The sequence below is a fragment of the Pongo pygmaeus genome, chromosome 11 (genome assembly GCF_028885625.2).
Source record: "Pongo pygmaeus isolate AG05252 chromosome 11, NHGRI_mPonPyg2-v2.0_pri, whole genome shotgun sequence".
Lineage (NCBI taxonomy): Eukaryota > Metazoa > Chordata > Mammalia > Primates > Hominidae > Pongo > Pongo pygmaeus.
Window position 1 is genome coordinate 62058704 of NC_072384.2, and position 23388 is coordinate 62082091.

The window sequence follows — 23388 nt, forward strand, 5'->3', positions numbered from 1 at the left end:
CATGTTTGTGCCACTATATATTCTTCTGCATCAAACTGCTTATTTCACATTTCATGAACTTGGAAAATCATAATTTTTTTTATAGTCTCTCCAAAACCCCCCTTGATTAAAAATAACTCAAATGTTGGGCTAGACATGTTATTGGGAACCATTTTTATATTTAAAGACTAATTCAGCTCAGAGATGGATTAGTAATGGTATATCCCCTTAACCTCCAAAGTAATTTGTTTTTATGTTTTCAGGTTGGAATCACGCCCTCACTATTAATATTTCATACCAACAAGTAGGGGCTTCAATATGTCCATCTGCTGGGCTGGCAAAATGCCTGCTACTGAGTCTGAATATTGTCCCTAGGAAGGAGTAATTATTTTCAACCTCCTTCAGTTGCCATGGTATGCCTTTTTCTTCCCCATATAGGTATTTTTTACACAACTTTTAGACTTGATTAACATAAAATATTTATTTCCTGATCATCACTTGTTTAGCAACAATGCAAATACAGTATTTTGCTTGAGAAAAAAACTTAACAAGTCCTAGGAAAATCTCCATTTACATAAGTTAGATAACAATCTATTTAAATAAATTCTAATTATTTAGTATATACTCTTACTGGAACATATATTTCACACAGAAATATTGGGAAAATTAGGGGCATACAAAAATATCTAGATAAGAAGTACCAAAGGATGACAGTTTTTACTGAATGGTAAAATAAGATGGAAAGAAAAAGTCAGCATTATTTTTCTGTATGAAAGATCTCAACCTGTCCCATTAAATAGTCACTTGTTGAATGGTGCTTAGTTATCCTGATGCTATAAAGTGAAGACTTGTTTCCATCATTAAATACATACAAGGACATTGTGAGTCTGATGTCAGCTCTTGGTCTCCCAAGATTATTACAAAGGATGTGAAGCTTTATTTATAAGGTCTATTGATTTATAAACTATTTATAAACTTCATTTATAAAGTTTCACCATCTGAAAAATTTTCCTGATATATTTTGAGAGCAGGTTAGTGGCTAGGAATGTACTAACAACTTGGTGTAAGTGTGCTTGCATTCAAATATTAACTTTATTTTGAAGTATGTGACCTTGGACGAATTACTGACCCTTTGTTTTTTCATCCGTAAAACACAATGATGACAAAGGGGTTTTTTGTGAAGATAAATAATATAATAGCTGTAAGGTACTTTGTATACTAAATAATAAATATGAATATATTATTTTATGTTTTAAGATATCTTACAAGTTCCTTTCATCTATCTGGGAACCATGACCTGCCACGTTAATGCTCATAGTGGGGGACTGAAAGTTTTCAAAAGATATTCACCTAAGAGGCCACTGCCTTTTTGGGAATCTACCAGCACCAACCCTTTCCTCCTCCTCAAAAAAAGCACCTGTTGTTTATTATTCTGTGCTTCCCCTTTCCATCATAATTCATGGAGTTTGCCAGCCTCATAGCCAGGACACTTACCTGGGCTTAACGTCTTTTATAAAATCTGTTTTTGTGTAAAGCATGGTCACTTTTCAATCCAGTATTATTTGGGGATAGCATAATATTTTGGGACTCGCAGGTGTTCAATAAATGCTTTGTAACCATGTACAGCTCATTTATTTATAACAACGTTAGAATGAGACTTAGCTCACAGACTCAGTTCCATGTGATCTATCCTGCAATCACAAACTACCTGCTTAAATCAAATGAGTTGTCTTGAAAATATGATTATTAAGTGCAAGAGGGAAAAATAAGAGATAGTCAATTTACCATCTCATGTAGACAACATTTATTCATTGATTCATTATTCATTTAATCAGAAAACACTTATTAAGTACCTAATAAAGGCCACATTTATTAAGTACCTAGTAAAGACCAGGTAGTTTTTGCTTGAAGCTACAAAGACAAGACAGAGTCATTGCCACTGTAGGGCTTCCATTCTGACATTCTGATTAGCAAAGGTGATGGTCAGGTAGAGATCAAGATTTGTAAATAGCTAAATATCAGATTTTTGTATCAGCAGCTATGAGAAAATTATATACTGAACACAGGAGTATCCAAAGGAAAAGTGAAACCATTCCACCTGGATGGGTGAGTGTCAGTCGAGTCTAGTCTTAAAAAAATAGTAGGATTTGATCAGCTGGGTGGGATGGAAGGATTCATGTATTCAAAGGATAAAGTCTATTAATTCATGACAACAGTGCAATTTTTCACTGAAGAAAGGCAGGCCTGTTAGTACACCTGTATATGGCATGAACTCAACACATACAAGAAAATAAGATAACTGAAAAAGTAAGAAGATATCATTGTTGAGTTTTCTCCAAAGATAATATTGGAATAAATATGAGTATGGTCATTCTTTAGCAGGAAGAAGATGATAATTATAAAATGATCACTTTAGTAGATATGATATTCCAACATAACTCTTTATACTCTATTTTACAAATGACCTGCTAATAAAAAATTGAAATTTACAAAGCATTAAAAACAAAGGAGATTCCTTTTTTACTCCCTTTTCTTCCTGCCTTCCTTTCAGAAAATAACAGTCCAAAAGCCATTTGGTGAGGCTAACAAGGTAAACACTCATACGAAATTGGGGGCTGGAGTTGAGTAAAAGTGAGAATAGTGGATGTTACCACTATCATATATGTTGATTGTCTGTACCCTTGCTAGGAAGTGTGCTTCATGGGTGGCAACTCATTTTCAATTTGTATTTTTCTCCCCACAGTAAAAAAGCAAGTATGGCTTCAGTAGAGCATCCAAGTGATTATGGCAGGAAATGATATAAAAGCATATACCTTATAGGTTTTGTATATTGATTTGTATTGTTTATCTTTCTTTTCTAGACTGCAGGCTTTATAAGAGTATTTTTTCCCTGTTTTATTCACTGGCTAGAATAGTGCCTGGCACACAGTAAGTGCTCAATAAATAATTTTCAAAAAACAAGAATAATTTGGATAATACAAATGTATGTATGAAACAATGAGTCATTTATTTTAAGACCTTAAAGGTGTTCAATACAGTCATACACCACATAACAATGTTTCCATCAATGAAAGACTATATATAGGATGGTGGTCCCATAAGATTATAATACCATATTTTTACTGCACCTTTTCTATGTTTAGATACACAAATACTTACCATTGTTTTACAATTACATACAGTATGCAGAAGATGTATTAGTCCATTCTCACGCTGCTAATAAAGACATACCTGAGCCTGAGTAATTTACAAATAAAAAAGTTTTAATTGACTCACAGTTCAGCATGGCCTCAGGAAACTTACAATCATGGTGGAAAGGGGAGCAAACATGTCCTTCTTCACATGGCAGCAGAAGAAGGAATGAATGCAAGCAGGGAAAATGCCAGACTCTCATAAAGCCATCAGATCCTGTATGACTCACTCACTATCACAAGAACAGCATGGAGGGAACCACCCCCATGATTCAATTAGCTCCCCCCAGGTCCCTCCCACGACACATAGCGATTATGGGATTACAATTCAAGATGAGATTTGGGTACGGACACAAAGCCAAACCATATCAGTAGAGTAACATGCTGTACAGGTTTGTAATGTAGGAGCTATACCATATAGCTTAGGTGTATAGTAGGCTGTACCTTCTAGATTTGTGTAAGTATACTCTGTAATATTTGCATTTGGATGAAATCACCTAATGACACATTTCTCAGAAAATATCCTCATAATTAAGCAATGTGTGACTGTAATTTGTATAATTTTTATTTCCAGTTGATTAAATGTACAAATATTAAAATGAGGTAAAGTTGAGTGACATATTAATACACATTTTTTTCTTTGTTAAACATTTATTGTTGAATTGCATGACCAGCAGTCAATGGTATTTATGAATCAAAGGATGAAGTTAGAGCTGCTGGAGTAGAAACAAAGAGGAAATACAAAAGATATATAAGAAATATATAAAAGAAAGAAGTCTAGCTAGAGGTCTAGCGAAAAGAATGCAAACTTTTTAAGCTTTATATAGTAACTTTATATTTTTTCTCAGATATTGCATGTATAACATAAATGTATGACACAAATAATTTTAAAAGATGCTATGACTTTGCATTCTGTAAAAAATGGTCATGAAATTACAAATATGGCCTAATAACTTTTATACTTGATCTCAATATACCCTGAAATGAATTTCCTCAAGAAATGTTGTGAAATGTGCGGGAAAAAACTTTATGCAAATTAACTTAAAAATTTAAATAGGATCATGTGTAGAAAAGTCAAAAAGGAAATTATGATAAGAGATGGAGGAATTACAAAATCAAGCCATGACTGGGTGTGAGAACATCAAGGGTAAGAATAGTAGCTCATTCTTCTTTAATATGACAGTGTCTAACCACTCAAGGGCTAAAGAAGAGAAACTATTAAACATTTCCTGATGAAAGATATACAAAAATGAATAAAAAGTTTGATGTAATAAAAGTAATACTAATAGCATAATTAAAATAAATGAAGATCAGGCATAAAGATTTAAGCTGAAATACCTTAGAAAATAGCAAGCTAGGCAATTACATTGCTTGGAAATTTACAGTTTATTAATTACATATTCAAGAGATTCATAAGATATGTATTATTTTAATATACCTGTAGAGAACATTATTATTTTCTTTAGTCCACCAGGTAGGCAAAAGTATTTTGGCCACCTTTTGTGTGTGTGTTTATGTTGCATACATCTAAATTAAGAATAACAAAATTATTCTAGGTACTGCTTTGAAAAATTTATCCAATATGTTGTTATGTTCAATATGGTATACTTGACTGCTTTACAAAATATTAGTATACATTCAACTGGCAGGGAGCTTCTAATTTTCAACTTTTTAAGGAAAATGCAGAGATATCTGAATCACAGTTTAATACCTATGCAAGGACATTGTGGCATATAGTTACCAGGAAAAAAATGCCTGTGAGGACAGGTTGCTATAAAAATCACGAATATGTTATAAAAAGAACAGAATAAACAAATTTTAAATCATAATTCTTAACTTATCCAAACTATCATCAAATCTTTAAGTAGGTAATTTTTTAGAGTTTGAAATTTGTGTTAAATATTAGTATTTAATTATCTAAAATCACATAATTCACTGAATATCCATTGAACAAATTTATACAACATAGGTATATTTTGCATCTCTAAGGCATGGATGTTTATATTTTTCACTGGACACTGCAAAGTACATACTGTACACTGAAGATTAATAAACATAAATGTTTAATACAATGCAAATGTGACTGCTTGGGAGAGCTTGGACTGTACATTCTGACTTTTTATTAGCCATTCTTCAAGTTGACAGACAAGCCTGTCTCAACTAATTATTTTAGGGCTTTAATAGTCTCTTTTTAACTTTACTATTTTTTAAAGTATTAATTTTCTCTTCTTTGTAAAAAAAAAAAATAGAAGAACGAAAGCTCAATTATGTACCTGTTAGTTGGCTCAATAGAACTGTAATAGTTCTTTATTATGGTCTCTTAATACAGTTGCATAAGTGCACTTGAAATGTAAGCTATTTACTTAATAGACTGTAATTACTTTCTGAAACTGCTTAGAGCCAAAAGAGTTTTTGGGTTTTCATGTAAGTATTCAATGTTATGAATGCCACTGGCACTTTCTAGAAGAACAATCCTTGGGTTCTTTAGCAGTGTTCATCCCTTGGAGTTTGGAATAAAAATTTAGAAAGCTGGAGCTGAAAGGAGCCTGTGAGCTCATCGTGCCAGACTACACATGACAAGAGCAAAGCTGGGTGGTAGCAAAGAAGCCACAGTCAGTCCTAGCAGGCCCATGACACAAAGGTTGCCTTTGGAGATTCAGTTGCACATTCTTTCCTTTATACAGTATTATCAGGTTGTGTAACCAAAGTAAAACATTAACTATTGGTGCTTCTTACGATCACATGTATTTCAGGTGGGATGCTAAATGCTCAGGTAGATGAGAATACTAGATATTGTACGAGCTATCCTTGACATATGGTATCAAATGCTAGTGGAAGTGTTGGGCATGTGAGGCTTTTACTCCTTCAATGTTTCAGTAATTGTGGAAAAATGATAGAATTCTTACCAGGTCTTTCCTCTGCACAGCCCCAACCCCCTCTTCTCTAGCTAAGTCACTTGGCAGGCAGGCTGAGCCGGGATCTAGAACTGGGAATTTGACCGTGCATGGGAGGGTTTAGAGTGTGTAAAGCCTTCTATTTGGGGACACAGGATCAAATCACATCTGCTGCTAGTTTGACCCTGACCTTGTAGATCAAATAAAATAATTGGCCTTCTGCCTTATTCCTCAGTCATGGTTCTCTTCCCACATTTACCCTACTCTTGCTTTCTTGTCTGAATCCCAGCCTTGGAACTTGCTCCTCTAGAATATTCTTCCACAGGGGACTTTAGTCTGCCTCTTTCTAATGTCTGGGACTCTGTTACTTGTATACAGATTTGCCTGGAGCTCCCTTCCCACCTGCCTGCCTGCAATTCCTGACATTCTGCTTTGCTGCCAGTCGAGTCACCCCCTTAACTTCTATTGGATCTCCCAATTTCAAATGCTGTCCTGGCTAGCTGGCTCTCGTTTACCCCCATGTTTCCTGAATGTTATATCCTACTATGTTATATTTCTACCAGCACCAACAGCTGCACTTGATAACCCTAGAGACTGACTTTCCCAAGGAACACATAAAATTTCAGGTTCTGGCCACTATTGTCTGTTTAGTTCTTCTGCATGTAACTGCATTGCCTTTTTAAAACAAGAGCATCTATTTGTGAATTAACCAGAAAAACTATATATTGCCTTGGAACTAAGGGGATTATATGTTTATGTCAGTTGTAGGTTAGTTTTAAAAATTTAAATTAGCTCACAGAGACATTTTGCAATTTAATTTCACAGTTTGCCATGTAGCTGTAAAATTAAACCAAACAATTTATTATTTCAGTCCTGGAAACATTATGAATAATCTTACAGACAGCTGACTCGCTTGAAGAAAATGGGGTTTTTCCATGTACAACTTTGAGAACCACATAACTTGGGTTTGATTTAGAAGTGAATACATGAGTATTGAAGAGGTCTGAATTTGGCAAAAGCATTTTTTTTTTCAACAGCAACATCTAATCTTTGCATAAAGCAAGATCATGGCTGCATACCAAGTAACTCGTATTTATTTTTAATTGATGTGAAGAAAGAGTCCAAACCAGAAAATATTTCTAGTGTTTTGGGTTTTTTGGTTTTTTTTTTTTTTCCTGTTTACAAGAGGGCACAAAGAAAAAAAAGTGGTAAAACATATACTTTTAGAGCTAGCAAAGACTCTAATGATGACCAAGAGTCTTGTAATTAAAAAAAGAAGTGAAAAGAGGTGACAGAAAGAAAGGAGAGGTAAGTTTTTAATTAGATCTGGTAGAACTATGAAGAACAGAAACTCTTTCAACTAGGGTACTTTATTATAAACTCTTCCTGCAATTTCTTTTCTTTTTCTTATTTATTTATTTATTTATTTATTTATTGGAAACAGGATCTTGCTCTGTTGCCCGGGTTGGAGTGCAGTGGAGTGATCATAGCTCACTTCAGCCTTGAACTCTTGGGCTCAAGTGATCCATTCTCTTGCCTCAACCTTCTGAGTAGCTGGGACTATAGGTGCACACCACCATGCCCAGATAATTTTAAATTATTTTCTTTTTGTAGATATTCAGTCTTGCTCTGTTGTTCAGGCTGTTCTTGAACTTCTGGCCTCAAGTAATCCTCCTGCATTGCCCTCCGAAAGTGCTGGGATTACAGGCATGAGTCAACACACCCAGCTTTCCCTGAAATTTCTCTCTTTACTCTCCCTCACTGAAGGTCACATCAAAGCATTAACAGATAGATCTATCTGTCTGTCTGTCTGTCTGTCTATCTATCTATCTATCTATCTATCTATCTATCTATCTATCTATCTATCTATTCACAGGTAGGGGAAGAAATCAGGGAAATCATCTATTGAGGAACCCGAAGAGATTTGGAAACTCGTTACAGAAACTGGCCTTTAATTGAGAAAATAATGGAAGATCTTGGATCAAAATTATTTAATTTGAGGCTCTTAGCACCAGACTTAGCTTCCTCATTCCTATGATTTTCTTCTGCAACTTTAGCCAAGGCACATAATCTAATTTCAGTTACTTCTGCATAACTGAGAGAATACAACCTGTTCCTTTCCTCACAGAGTCATACCAACCTAGATGAAGAAGATTCAAGGGAGAGTACTTCACAAACTTCAAAAGATTACATCAACATAAAATCACTTCATTTATTTTTTTTCTCCATAGAGTGAACTTGCTTACTCCACACTAAGCAGTTTTATTTACAAGACTATTGTTTGCTAGAATTTTCCACACATTCCAAATTAAATGAATGAAAACTATTTTATGTATTTATATTTACTAGTGTCAGGCTCCTTCCACATAGGCATTGCTATTTCTGTTTTACAGTTGAAGAAACGGAGCCCAAGGAGATTAAGTTACCTGCCCAAGGTCATAGAATTTCTAAGTGACTGACCTGAGATGTAATTCCAAGTATGCCTAATTCCAAAATCCATGATTCTTCTACTAGTATTGGATTCCAAGGACTATTGAGACAAGCCCCTAGTCTACAATGCATACGTGAGTCAAATGTGCCCTTAGTGATTTGGGATGTTTTACACAGAAATTGTTTCTAATGTGAGAGAGGCAATGGGTCCTTCAACACTAGCTGAGACAATACCAAAGAGGGGGAAATGAAAGTAACATTTATTAAAAATAATTTTTTAGCAAATTCATATCTATTGAACCAGGCAGTTAGCATAAGTTATTTCAGGGTGTTTAAATATTTATATTTATTTTGTGCTTTACAGCTTTCAAACATGTTTCCACATATATAATGTCAGTCCTTATCTGTCCTGGTAACGTAGATATTATTTCCACTCCATAGAGAGAAACTGGTGACACATCTAATGCATGACAAACCAGCTAGTGACATGGCCAAGGCTTCTGACCCCCAGCTTTGGGCTCACTGTTCTATGAAGGTCAGTTCAGTGCTCAAGCAGGGCAGATGAGGGTAGAGCATGACACTGGAACCTTAGGAAGCCAGGGCTGAAGCTTAGATGACAGTGAAAAAGAAAAACAGAAAACTGGAGTACTTTGTCCACTTTAGTGTTTTGCCCTGGGCTAACTGGAAGGTGGCACCTGGAGAGATCATGCTTATTTGTGGCATAGGAACTGAAGTTTTGGGTATATCCATTTACAAATGCAAAGGAGAAAAGTAATTCCGGAGTGTAGAAGTGGGACCTATTTCCCTTGATAAGCATCCTTTGCTATCATTGGGAAAATGAACATCTTATGAGGAAAATTCTACCAAATTGTAATCATTATTACTAATATTATTATTTTCAGTTCTACTAAAAACAAAAATTAGTTTTCATTCAGATTTATGAGTTTTTTTTTTTTTTAATCTGTGGAAGGAAATCAACTGTATGTTATATCTGCCTATCTACTGAAACACCTACACTTGGACTGATTGGATCATAAAATAATTCTATGTGTTAGTGAAATTCAGGCTTAGCATGAAGAAAAATGTATCAGTTTTTTTTTTCTGAGCTTATTTATGAGGCTTATGAGGGCTCTGTGGATCCTTGAGTCATATAAATAATTTGAGCAGCAAGCCAAGGCATTTCTTACTTGTATCGACTGAGCAGAGAATGGGGCCAGAAGGGAGACTTCACTGCACCTGCATATGAAGCTCATCTCTCCTCAAGAATCAGGGTCATGCTAAAGTGGTCCCTTGGCTCCTTTGTAGGCTGAGCCACTTTTTAGTCTCTCCTGGGAAATAGAAAAGGAGCATCAGTAAAATGCAGGCTTATTCAACTTTGGTTCCTGCAGAGGGAGATGCAGCACATCTTGGCTGATGGAAGTGTATGGAAAGAGCCACTGTAATCACTTTTCCAAGGAGGTAATGTCCTTCTTGATCCTCGGCTATGTCAATATGAAACTTCTGTTTTCCTCAGTTTCAGTGAGTAGGCTGGAGACTCGTTAACCTCCCTAGTGTTTGACATACGGGTTTCAGGACAAAAAACCTGTAGGGCCTCTCATCCTTGGTGCAGTGAAACAGGGAGCAATTCCAGGGATATTGGCAGATAAACTGCCCCTGCAGCAAAAGGGGACAGATGAAAGTACCGTTTATTGAACAGGGTGGGCACTTCTGAAATGTAACAAGCCTTTCCGAAAGTCTACATTTTTTATAATGGCAACAGAAGCAGTTGGTTTAATGATGAACCCTAGCCAAGACAGGCACAGAGTAGATGGTAATCAAAGATAGAAAACACTTTTTTTTTTTTTCAGAAAGGCTGACAACTGGAACTGTGGGGAAAAAGAGTTACATAGAAGCAATGATTTCTCATTTCTGAAATACTCTGCTAATTATTTTAAAATGACCTTTAATGGAGAAGTATAACTTGTTTTGTTGGATTGGAAAAAATAATGGTGACACCCTCCTGAATAGCTGTTGCTAGTTCCTATAGTAGTTCTCTACCTTCATTCAAAATGGGCTTGACTATAGATCAGGTCACATGTACTCCAGGCTATTCTCTGGAAAATATGCAGAAAATGCAACTCTATGACCTTTTTGAGCTTGTGCTAAAGGCATCATAGCTCACAGTCACGAAGGTCTTTCTAACTGAACCCTTGTCCTCTGGCAGTGCTAACTTGTTTACATTATTTATGATTCACAGCACACGTCCATCACTTAGAAATGATGTAAGTTGGTTCCCAGACCAAAGGAAAAAAGATTTTTCTGAGTGCCTACAAAGTAACAAGAAATGAATGAGACCCAGTACATATCCTTCAGGAAGATATATTTTATGATTCATTTTGTAAGTAAAAGTGTGTAAATAAAAGCCAAAACATGGAAGAAATTATCGCCCCAAGAAGTAAACATTGGTCTCACTATAAAAATATGAACAGGGGAGGCTTCAAAGAGGAGGGACACAGCACAAAATTACCCTATTCCACTCAATCTTGTAATACTTAGTCCATTCCATGGCATTCAAGTCAATTTAATTCACTTCAATTTTGTTTAATGCAACTCAATCCAACATTTTAAAATGACAAGATCTTCACGGGTTGTTGTAGAAAGGAGGTTCCCTCTGAATATCATGTGTCCTGGATGAGCAATTAATTATTTGGGTTAAGAGAAGAGGACTGGATAGGAGAACAGATCCAACAATCCCACCCTGGATGATTGTTGGATGTCATCAATCATCCACGACGTCACTGGAGAACCTCTTTTAGCAGAGCAGAGTCAGGGAGGTTGAGAAGAGTGCTTGGTTTGGGGTAGGAAATGGAGGGCACAAACTCAAGGAGAGCAACCCTGTGGGAACTGAGGAACATGTAGAGAGAAACCTTCATAATTCCTAGATAGAAATGGTCCCCGGATGTCAAGAGGTCTGGGTGATATAGAGAAAGGAGTGAAATGAACAAAACATTTTGAAATGTGGTAGAATTTAAAAAATATATTAGCTGCACACAAGGATAGTCAATGAAGTATTTATTGGCATTGCTTTGCCATAAATTAAAACTCAGAGAGAGGCTATACAGCAACACGATTTTCCCAAGTTTTGAAGAATGGAAGTGGCCATAGTGGGTAGCGGTGGCAGGCTTCAGGCAACTGAAATTTGATAGATACCTGGATATTTCCCTGATTTCTGAGCAGAAGAATTTCCATTTTAATTTCAAATAATAGTGGTTGCTTTCTTTATTCGTGACAGACTGAAACCAATAGGCAGATAGACCCAAATTTTAAAAACTAGCATTGCATACTGCACAACTTACTTTGCTAATAATTGCACTTTTGTATCTGTAAGTGATGGAACAAAATTTGATAAATCAAACAACAATGGATAGCTATTTTCAGAACTGCATGAAATATGTGAATGGCTGAACAATACAACAATCACTACTATAACAGCTGAGCAAGAATAGAGTCATTGTTTTATTATATCCATTACCAAGGTATTTGGGGCACATTCCTTTGGAGGTGAGAGCTTATTACCTTATTATAAGAAGAGGCATTGGAGGTTATATCCCCTGCTTGTCCTTTCTAACCGTGGAAAATTACCTTGTTTAACTGCAATTCTTTTAAGATTTTTTTAAAAAGTGTATTTAAGTGCAGATTTTCTTACCCAAGATGCAAACGTTTTTATATAATGTTATCCCGTTAGGTCACTAGACTGACTGAAAATTAATATCTATTTCACTGGGTAATATTTGCACTTATTGGGAAAAATGTGATATCAAATGCCAGAAGTAAAAGACAATGTCATATATCTTAGTTTATTGAAAATTGGTTTGATTTGCAGTTAAGAAAACTGCAATAATCCAGAAAGATGCCTGAAATTTTGTTGCTACAATGGGACCCACCCACCCAAAGAAAGAAAAAGTAGTGATGAGATACTCATGGTAAAAGGATAAACTGCTGAGTTGCACTCCCCCTCAAACTTCTCATTTGAAGATGATAAGCTCAGTGTCTGCAGGAAGACCTGGGGAGATCTCCAAGTACAAGCCAGCTTGCAAAGCAAAATAGGCTGGATAAACTGAAGGGCGATTTAGACAGGGCTGGATAAGCATGGCTGAACAATACTTCCCCGTGCAGTCTGAGATTTAAAGAGAGGTGATTCTAAAAGGTCAAGATTATCCCAGCTGGAATAGGATGTAAGACTCCATTTGGACTTAGCTGTCCACCTAGTTTGGTTTTGGGTGATGTTAAGCTGAGATTTGCTGCCAAAAAACATTAACCACAACCTGCCATTCTTTCTTAGGATTGAAGAGGGTTTTCTGGAGTCCTTCATTAAGATATAAATAAACCCAGGAGGCATTATCCCATATTCTTTTATATGGAGTGATATTCTAGCATTTAACCCTTTAATAGTAAGGAGCAGCAGCGATAAAACACAAAATAACCACTTTAGAACTGGCAGAAAGTTTCCTTACAGAAACCCTCCTATTCCATGACTTGGTTGAGACTTTCTGCCCTTTTAGTTGTAGGACAAGGCCAGGAACATACAGCGCTTTGACTCTGCAATCTAATTTTTCATGACTCAGCTTTGAAGCCAGCCCTGCTGAAGGGGGCCTGGCGGAGTCATGCTGTTTGTCCCTGGGCTTGCCCTATTTGCCTTGGCACTGTGAGACGATTGATTTGCAAACTTTGGGGCAGATAAGGTCGCATTATCTTTAGATCTACAACACAGCATTTCAAGTGATAACAAAACTGTTCAAACAATTGGACTGAGAGGAAGAGAACTGACTCTGACACTAATTAGCTGTGTGATCTTCCACAACCTAGGAAACCTTTCCAACCTCACTTTCCTACCCAGATAAAGAGATTAAACCTGATTTTTCTATGATCATTGATTTGGATATTAGAGGACACCCGTATCTAGAAAGTAAAATCAGAAACAAATGAGAGTTTGATATAATTGCTTGCTCATAAATCTTCCCACGCTGAGTAGCATTTTAAACGTTATATTTTAGTTGCTTAGTGAGAGTGAGACATTTTAAATCTACTTTTAGCATAAACAATGGAGGCAACTTCCGTGCTAAATGCTAAATTTCAAAATTGCATCCCTGGTTGTATTTTTGAAGCTTTAAAAAAACCCCACTATTTAAACAAGGCTGCTTGACTAATAGCTGTGAACTGTAATTGGTTATGATATATTTAGGGAAATTTTTATTTATCAGAATCTACAGATACTTCAGGTAGGTGAGCAGATGGTTAGTAGCAAAGAGAAGATACAGATTTCCAATAGTAAGGAGACTGAGATTTTCATCATGCTTTCCATAAAGAGGAAAATTTAGACATACTTTCAGAGCATGTACAAGTAGTAAAAATTGTTCTTCCTGATACACAGCAGGATATCACGGTTATCTTTTACTATATAATTACGTTTTCTCCAGGGTTATTTTGTCAACATAACAAAGCTTAAACAAGTTGAAATTCACTAAACTATCACATTGTTATCCTTGTTTCAGTTATTAAGTATAATGGTAAAGAAAGTTTCTTAAATATGATGAATACATCTATTTTTAAACAAGCAAGGAAAAAAACTCCAAATTCTTCCAGTGCTGACCTATAATAATTTTACTGTAAAAGTATGTAAAGTATGTGAAAAGACAAAATTCAGAATTAATTTCAAATGTTCACAGTTCCTAATAGATTTATAATCCTAATGCATTTACAAATTTAATACAACAAAAACCACACAATGGAAATGAGTAACAGTATTTAATATTATGATTGGTGTTACCTGGCTGGAAAAAAACACCAGCAGTAAGAATAGGACACTAATGTCTTCATAAAGCTGTCCTTAAAAGAGCAAACAGGGCACTGGCCACTGATGCAGATTATTTTGTAGTAATCACACCTATATGGGTCTATACATATCTTCTAAAAACATTGGGGCAAGATCTATTTCAGATTTGAAAGGCTTTCAGATTTTAGAAAGGGCAGTACCCAATAATCAAGCACATTGATATCTATGCATCAAAACATATGAATGTATACATGTTCATAGTAAAATACATAGATAAAAGCTGTAAATAATTTTATGTCCATACAGGTCATACTTTGCATTTATAGTTACTTACTGCATGTGGAATTGCTCTTACTTAAATACGTGCTTACTGCATTTTAAAACTACTTATTTCATTTAGAACTGTGGATACAGGTGTATAGGCCTCTAATACCATGTGCTGTGTGATGATGTAATTTACATTTTGTTTTACATCCTTTCACACACCCAAACTTGTGAAATTCTCATGGGAGGGAAACATCATCTATATCTTATGTCCATTTCCATTTTATTTTTATTAGCAGTTTCAATATGGTTAAATAGTTATTACACAGCATTATCTAATTCCCAAGAATATGTCCTTGAACTTTCAAGAACCTCAGATATTAGTTTGAGAAATGTACCAATATCTCCAATTGGGATAATATCTTAAACTTGGGAGCCAAGAAGGTGGACCCCAGGTACCACCTAAAGTGGTTTATCTCTTGAAATATCCAAAGAATCTTGTTACAAAACAGGGAACGTTGACGGTGAGGTATAAATCCTAAAGCTATGGAAGGTTGGGGTGGAAGTATTTGAGAAGCTATGCCAGGGAGAACTCACCCTTTGGTCTTTACATACATCACATCACTGGGAACCTATTACAACTGGGCAATCTAGATCTCAAGATTACACAGCATTAGAGCTCAGAGGCACTGCTGTTGCAAGATTATGCTTTTTCCCACTAATTATGCTTCTAACTTAAACTTACTCCATGTAGAAAGAAAGAAGTCATGGGATGAGCATGAGGCCTAAGTTTTATCCTAATTCATTCCCATTCCAATTTTTTTTTTTTTTTTTTAGCTCTGGGCAAGTCACTTTCCCTGATTCAATTCCCAGCTTTTTATTTTTATTTTTATCTGTAAAGCAAGAGCTCTACCTGTCTCACCAAGTTTTGTAGGACTTACTGAGATATGGGTGTTTATGAAAATGCTTTGTAAAAAGATGTGCTGTCAGAGTGCAACTGAATACTAATCAACACCTCACTTCTGGGCAAGAGTAGAGAATATGCTTCTGCAGCCGGCCTGGGTTCCGAGTTCCCAGATGATGTGGATGGAACTGCTGGGTGTGGGCTCTCTCCTTGCTGTTTCCCCTCTCACCTTGTTCTCCTCAACCAGGGGATTTAAAAGTGGTTAATTTGGAAATGTAAATAGGACTACTCTGAAACCCATATGTTTCTTGATTTCTGTTTTCCTAACATCTTTGCATTTTTTGTGTGCTTAGATCTTTCTGCTGTAGTTGTAAACTTTTTCTGTCAGGATCTTTTTATTCATCTTTGTGTCTCTTCCAGTCTCACTTCTTCTGCCCCACAACTAGCAAATTTATTTGCAGAAAGCAACAGTTGAACACTTGTGTCTGTTCAATAAAATGTAATAAAATGGAACATGTGCAAGTTTTAAAAATGTAGTATATCTAAAGACCTACTCTTTCCAAACTGGGATACATCTAATCATGTATAGATTTTTATTTTAATAATACAGAGATTTTGAAAGGAAATAAAATTTAAATTAATCTTCTGATAATGATTGATAAAAGTATTTCTAAAATATCTTATATAACCAAATGACAGTTTCTATCTAGTATAAATAGACACAACAGTATAAATCATTAATTTTTAAAAAGACAGACTTGAATAAAAAATTAAATAATGCCCAGTTTTATATGTCATATTTCATTGACCCAAGCTGAGAGTAAGAATTTTCAGGAGCGCTATTAGATTAATATTAAGGCAAATAAGAATTGTGCTGGAGTTGATCATGTTGACAAGTCTTATCTACATTTATTTAAAATGAATAAATCATATATATTATACAGAAATGCAATAAATGTGTGAACTCATAAAGCCACAGAATGATTTGTCCAGAATCTCCCAATACCTTAAAGCGTTTATCAAACCTTAAAATGTATTTTCACATGATAAAATTTTCCTTTTAAAAAAATTAAATTTTCTGATTTTCTTCCTATATATTTATGATTAGATTACTATCAGTTCATCAAAGTAATATCCTCTTAGTTTGCTGATTGTGACAGATTATTAAATGTGGCCATAAATTCTTCCATCTTTATATGCACATTATAGGCCCATTTACAATGTGACATCACTGCTTTACCCTCGAGGGCTGGAGTCTCTTTCTAATCCCACTCTCCTCGAATCTGGGCTGATCTTGCATCTTGCTTGGCTAATAGAATGTGCAGGAAGTGACACTGTGGAACTTTTGAGATGAGGCCTCAAAAGACCTTCCTTATAGCTTCTATTTTGCCCTTTGGAACGTTGAGAGCACCAGACTCTGAAAAACCTTAGGACAATGAACCATGTGGGGAGAAAGGCCCAGGCTCCCTGGCCATCCCAGCCATCCCAGCTGAGCCCTCATATCTATTAGTGGAGCCATCTTAGACAGCCCATCTCCCCTCAAAATCTGATGACTGCAACCCTGGGAGCGATGCCAGGTGAGTCCAGCCAGAGTTACCCAGCTGATCAGAGCCCACATTGCAGAATCATGAGCAAATAAATGGTTTTTGTTTTAAGCCACTAAATTTGAGAAAGTTTGAAACGCCTGATTAACTGATGCAGTAAATAACTGATATAATAATGGTTTCTTTCCTTTTTTTTTTTTTTTGCTTTTTTCTCCTAGAAATACAATGTTGAATTTAGAATCAACACAAATTAAAAGTTGTAAGTTTATTATAAAATTAGAAATAGTGCAAAATGTATGAATTTCTTAGTATACATAATTTTCACCATGCCATAAAACTGATTAAAATTTAAAAATGAAAATAAGAAATATTTATGCCAACTTTACACGTAAAGTTAGCCATACTATACCTTTTTTGCATACTTCTATCATCGTCATGACCAAAATTTAGTCAAGACTCCATGTCCAATTTAAGCCCTGATTTATATACCGCACACATATATTTTTTCCTACAGAAGAAATAGCTGTTTGTTTTTCCATCACTAATTCTACTGATTAAATGTTACTTGTAAGCAAAACTTAGTTAGTATTAAATGAATTCATATACATGAATTCTGTCATGGTATAGCTTAATGTTTTTGCCTGTAATTTATGAATTTAATTTTCTGCTTGTTTCTTATGCCATTTACTCCATATTTATGAATGACCTGCCAGTCCCATTAGGAAAACTTGTGTAGACTTCATCAAACACATTGACTATATCTTTTATTTGGGTAGGTATTATAAGGTTCAGATATTATTTTCCTGAGAAATTGTCATGGGAATGTTGGACACAAACAAAACATTTAGAACACAGTGCAATGAGGCTTCCTTTAGAATATAGATTTTCTTCCTCCAGTCTCTACAACATCAACTCACAATAACTTCCTAGAGCTCTCACAGCTTGCTGTGGAAGAACTAATACACAGTTCATGTTGCAGAAATTGCTGAGATTGTTTTTAGTATCAATTTTATTGTGAAGCCTTTGTCTTTATAGCATTTAGAATTTTTAAAAACATATAAGATAGCAGAAGCAGCAGAAAAAACACGTTTATATTTAGTTACACACACACACGCACGCAAGCACATTGTGTCATCCCAACCCTCTCTGTGTTTTATGAGTCTATTTTGGTTTATGTAGTTTCCTTTTCCCATTTTTTTCCAGAAAAGACACTAGCATGTGCAATGGTAAAAAGCAATAAAAAAAAGCATCTCCCTTTTTGCCTTGTAGTGAATGGTTCTATCTATGGAATAGTCAAACATTTACTTCTTACCACAATGTGTGTCAACTTTCATTTGCTTTGCCTTTGTATCCATAAGAAGCCAAATTCATTTAGCTCTCTGTTTTCTCACACCCTAAGAACACATAATGAGTCAGTATATATAAGAATACAGGATAACAGCCGACATACCTACAAGTTCTACTGCTTATACCAAACAGGGCATTTCCCAGGAAACAGCCTTATATCTCTAATTGCTGCCAAGAAATGAAAGCCAGTCATGCTATTGAATAGGAATACTAGTGGCATTGGCAATCCCATGCCTCCTTCCTCCCATCGCTCCTGCACTGAACTAGCTGTTGAAAGACCACGGAATGTAGACAACTAAAGCACTGCCACAACCTACCATGAAAAAAGAGGCAAGGACAATGATGACTCCACTTCTGACCTTCACACCTCTGAGAGTTACCCACATAATGATATTAGAAGAAAAGTTAGGGAAAAGATTAAGAAACAGCACAAATCTTTCTTTGGTTATTTTTCCGAAAAAAAGTTCAATTTTTATATTATCTTCATGTAATAAGTTCTGTTTGATACAGATTCTAGTAGCTTCATTATTAGATATAATGTAAAGCAGATGTAAATGTTAATTTTTTACTATTAACTAATTAATATTTCACTATGTTACTATTACTATGGTCTTTTCCTTATACCCCCTCAAAAACAAAACTTGGGTGTTTGTCAGGTGGACATGTGTGTAATCAATTTATGAACCTCTTGTTGAAATCAAATCCAGTCTTTACTTGGTATATTCTAGATTCATTTTAAAGTATTTTGTATGGTTTAAAATTTTATTTTTAATGACACATAATTGTACATATTTATGGGGTACATAGTGATGTTTTGATAAGTATAATGTATAGTAATCAGATCAGAGTAATTATCTGTCATCTCAACATTTACCATTTCTTCATGTTGGGAACTGTGATATCTTCCTTCTAGCTATTTGAAACTATATAAATACATCGTTGTTAACTATAGTCATCCTGCAGTGGTATAGAACATTAGAAGGTGTTCCTCCTATCTAGCTGTAATTTTGTGTCCTTTAACAAAATCCAATAATGGTATTGTCATTAACCCACCTACCCTCTTTCCTCTCCCTGCAATGGTGGGTGCGATCCTAGGACTGGGTTACTATCCCCAAGGAGCACAGACTGGCTAACCAGGAGCCCTGACACCCTGCCTCATCCCAACCACATTTTCATGAGTAGATAATCTGGGTAGTTAAGGTGGCTGCCAAAATGTGGTCTAAATTCTTCATTTTTGAATCTGTGCTAAAGATTTCATGCCCACCTTTACCTCACGAGGCTAATGTAGAAGAAATGCAACTAGAATTCCGAATGCAGAGTGACAGTGCGGCCATGGCACTCTGGGGCTTTGTAGAACGAATGACTCCCAGTGGAGGCAATAAACTGTGTGAATCGGAAGAGTGGAGAGAAAGGTCTAGAAAGCTGGCCTCACTATTTACTGAACAAACCTCCACTTCTGTAGAAGGCAGTGTCTTCAATGTTTAACAAAAGGCAGAGAAAGGAACATTCTTCTTGGTAGCTTAGATGAATTGCCATGATCCTAGGAATGAGAGGTGTGTGTGTGTGTGTGTTTGTGTGTGTGTGTGTGTGTGTGTGTCTCATTATCAGGATTAGTGAATTACAGTCATAAAAAGTAGAAAAAATAGAAAAGTTCCCAAACCAGATGTTTTAAAGAAGCAGAAATTGAATAATTTTTTAACACTGAGGTTTTCGAGTGCATTTTGTAGAGCACAAACTTTCACATGGATAAATATCTCAACCATAATCATAGGATGCACAGAAAGGGTTGAAAGGGTAGCTCCTCTACTCCCCCAGCAGAGCAGCTTCATCATGCATTTCATGTACCAGGGATTGGAATCCCATATAGGATTCTATCTGAGGAAGGAGTCCACTGATAAAATGAGTTTCAAAATAAAACCATGGATTCAACATAAGAAGACACCAAATTTTCAGATTTTATGCTTGGGTGGCTTCTAATACAAAAAGTGACAAGTAATGATGATTTTGAAAGTACTACATCTGCTACTAACTGTATTATTTAGGTGTGGAATATCCATGGGTACGTATGTTCCCTTAAACAGTTATGTTCTTGTTAAAATCAGTATATTAAGGTAAGAACTGACTGAGGAATGAACGGACGAAAACAAAATCCACAAAAAAGAAAACTATGCATGGTATGTGGAAAACTAGATTATTTTAATTCAATTCAGAAAGCATTTGTTAAGGGACAAAATGCTAGTTGAGCTCTAAGTGAGTAACTCTGGGTGCAAGTCAGGGGCAAAAGAGGGAAAGGATATATACAATTTTAGAATACGGAAGCTGGAAAATAATTGGTTTTTAGAGCCTTTTATGTAGAAATACACCTGAAGATAGTTTTGTCCCACCTAAATCAGAGTTTTAGAAAGTTCCCAACCACAGCAGGGCAGGAAAGAAGACACTTTGTACTAGGCATTTATCCGAGTGCATCTGAGTGGGAGGAGAGCCGCACCTCCTGAAGCTTGAGCAAGTGCAATCACTGCAAATAGGAAAGAGCTAGAGCAACTATTTTAAAAACTGCAATTGGAGACAAAAACAGAAAGGGTCATTGAGATTCACATTTTAGCTCTAACAAAGGAATGAGATTAAAGTGATGGGCATCTTGATGGATCATACCTAACTTGACCTGGACTGGAAGGTGACACAGAGCCTATCATAGGGGACCTAGACCCAGAATAATAGCAAAGGGAAATAAATGAAAAGCCATATTCTCTAGTCTTCCTCATGCTCAAGACAAATACTTTAGAGTTATTGTTTATTATTTTCCCAAATTATCAGCACGAAGTCCCTGGTCCAATCTATCAGCAGCAAGTCTTCTAAGTTAGAGCTCTAAAATATGTAACAAGCCCATCCACTGATCTCCATTTCTACTCCATTACCCTAGTGAGTGCCATCTGTAGCCTAGGTGACTGTAATAGTCTCCACTTCTTCTCTTCCTTTCTTTTAACCTATTTCCATGCACATCTGTTAGAGTAATTTTTAAATATGTAAATTAGAGCATGTCATTAATGTCCTCCAAGGGCTTCCCAATATACCAAGAATAAAATTCAAACTCTCGTCCATATAAGCACCATGGCCTGGCCCTTGCCTACCATTTGACATCATCTCCTACCACTCAGTGTTTCAGCTACAATAAATTTTCTGTTCCTGGGATATACTCACCCCCAATGCCCTTGGGGATTTGCTGGTTCTTCCTTTCTGACTGCATTTCCCCAGCTCTTCGTTGGCTGTCTCCCTCTCCACCTGTAGGGCTCAGCTAAACTCTCTTCCCAGAGAAATCTTCCTTGAGCAACGACTTCACCTTTCTCTACAAGGTTACCTTACTTACACATCACCCAATTTATTATCTACACCACATTTCTTTTATTTTTATGCATTTTTTATTTTTCTTTATTTTTTGTGTGTCTTATCACAATAGAATGTGATTTCAACAGTGCACAGACTCGCCTTCACATTTTTCTCCTCAGCGCTTATAACTGTGCCCAGCATATTACAAGCATATAAAAAGAGCTCAATGATTATTTATTTTTATAAAAACAACAAGCTAGAGTCACTTCTAACTATTCCTATTCCAGAATTCCAGCTTTTATCCCCTAAAATTAAACAGTGACATATTTTGTGGAGGACACAAACACACACTCACAAAAAAACAGACCCCATGCAAGGGATAAGATAAATAGCAAGTACCTTCACAGTGGTGCAATTAATTTGCATGCAGTTGCTGGTAAGTAGCTAAATGAGTAACTTTAACTCTCAGTGAGTCATGGGGTGACATAGGTCATATAGTTTCATCATGCTACTATGTCAAAAATGGGTAGCTGTATGTATTTGACTGCCACAAAAAGTCTATAGAATATTTTTGTTATTATGCTAGATGACGAGTTGGTGGGTGCAGCGCACCAGCATGGCACATGTATACATATGTAACTTACCTGCACGTTGCGCACATGTACCATAGAGCCTAAAGTATAATAATAATAATAGTAATAATAATGAAAAATAAAAAATAAAATAAAATAAAAATAATAATTGAAATATGTTCTCATTTTAGAAGTAGCAAATAATTTTTTTCTGTGTTTTTAAAATTTAATCCTCATTATTGATGTATTTTTCTACTCAAGAGTCAACACACCGGTTCTTCCTGTTAGTACTTCCTTTTCTTCCTCTCGGAGATTACATTCCTAGCTCTGGTGCTTTCAGGCAGCTGGTTATATATGTCCAATTAGTAACTTTCTGAGAAAAATTTTTAGACTTTAAATGTTGAAGTAATCACCAAAGTCTCATGCAGAATGGATAGAAATTCAACCCTCTTTTATTTTCCCTTCTACTAAATTGACCAGAAAAGCGAGAAGGGGAGGCAGTCTTATCTTTTTCAATTTAACAAAAATACAGACAAAGAAACAGTTAAGCATAGTGTACTAGGTTGGTGGGGTGATTCAAGTCTCCCACAGCTGAAAGGTTACTTAATTCAGAGTTGTGCTGAGTTTCCTGATCTATTCCTAGTCTCCTGATAGATAAAGGTTTCACCCACAATCTGCAACCAGCATCAGAGTTATATTAAAGCAAGGAGGCTGATGTGGTTGTAAGTATTTAATACATCGCCAAGGAAAGGGGTGGAGGCCACTAGAGTCAGAGAGACATCCTTAAGTACTGAAGGGTCCAGCCTAGTAAATAGAGTCCCCAGACGTGTATGGGGGAGGGTGGAAAAGCAAGGGGCACACTTATTTTATGAGGGCTTCCACATGACTCTTAACCACAAAACCTGAAGCACTTTGAGAAAATGGACTTTTGGCTATAGGCTATGGGCAGGCAGGCTTAGAAATTTAGCAGCATGAACAGGTGTCAGGACTTAGGTGATCTGGCACAAAGAAGCCAAAATGCAAGCTGCAAAAATTGGCTGCAGCTAATGCTTACAATCTCTCCCTCCAGGGACCCTCAGAGCCTTTGTTTACTTACCAGAGAATTTAGCACTACTTTATTCATATAT

The 23388-nt window shown here is 35.9% G+C and overlaps 1 protein-coding gene across 2 annotated transcripts in view; it reads right to left on the reverse strand.

The window, feature by feature from the left end:
- Positions 1–23388, reverse strand: part of KCNH7 (potassium voltage-gated channel subfamily H member 7) — a 494352-nt gene that overhangs the window by 213170 nt on the left and 257794 nt on the right. The gene's annotated exons all lie outside the window — the stretch shown is intronic.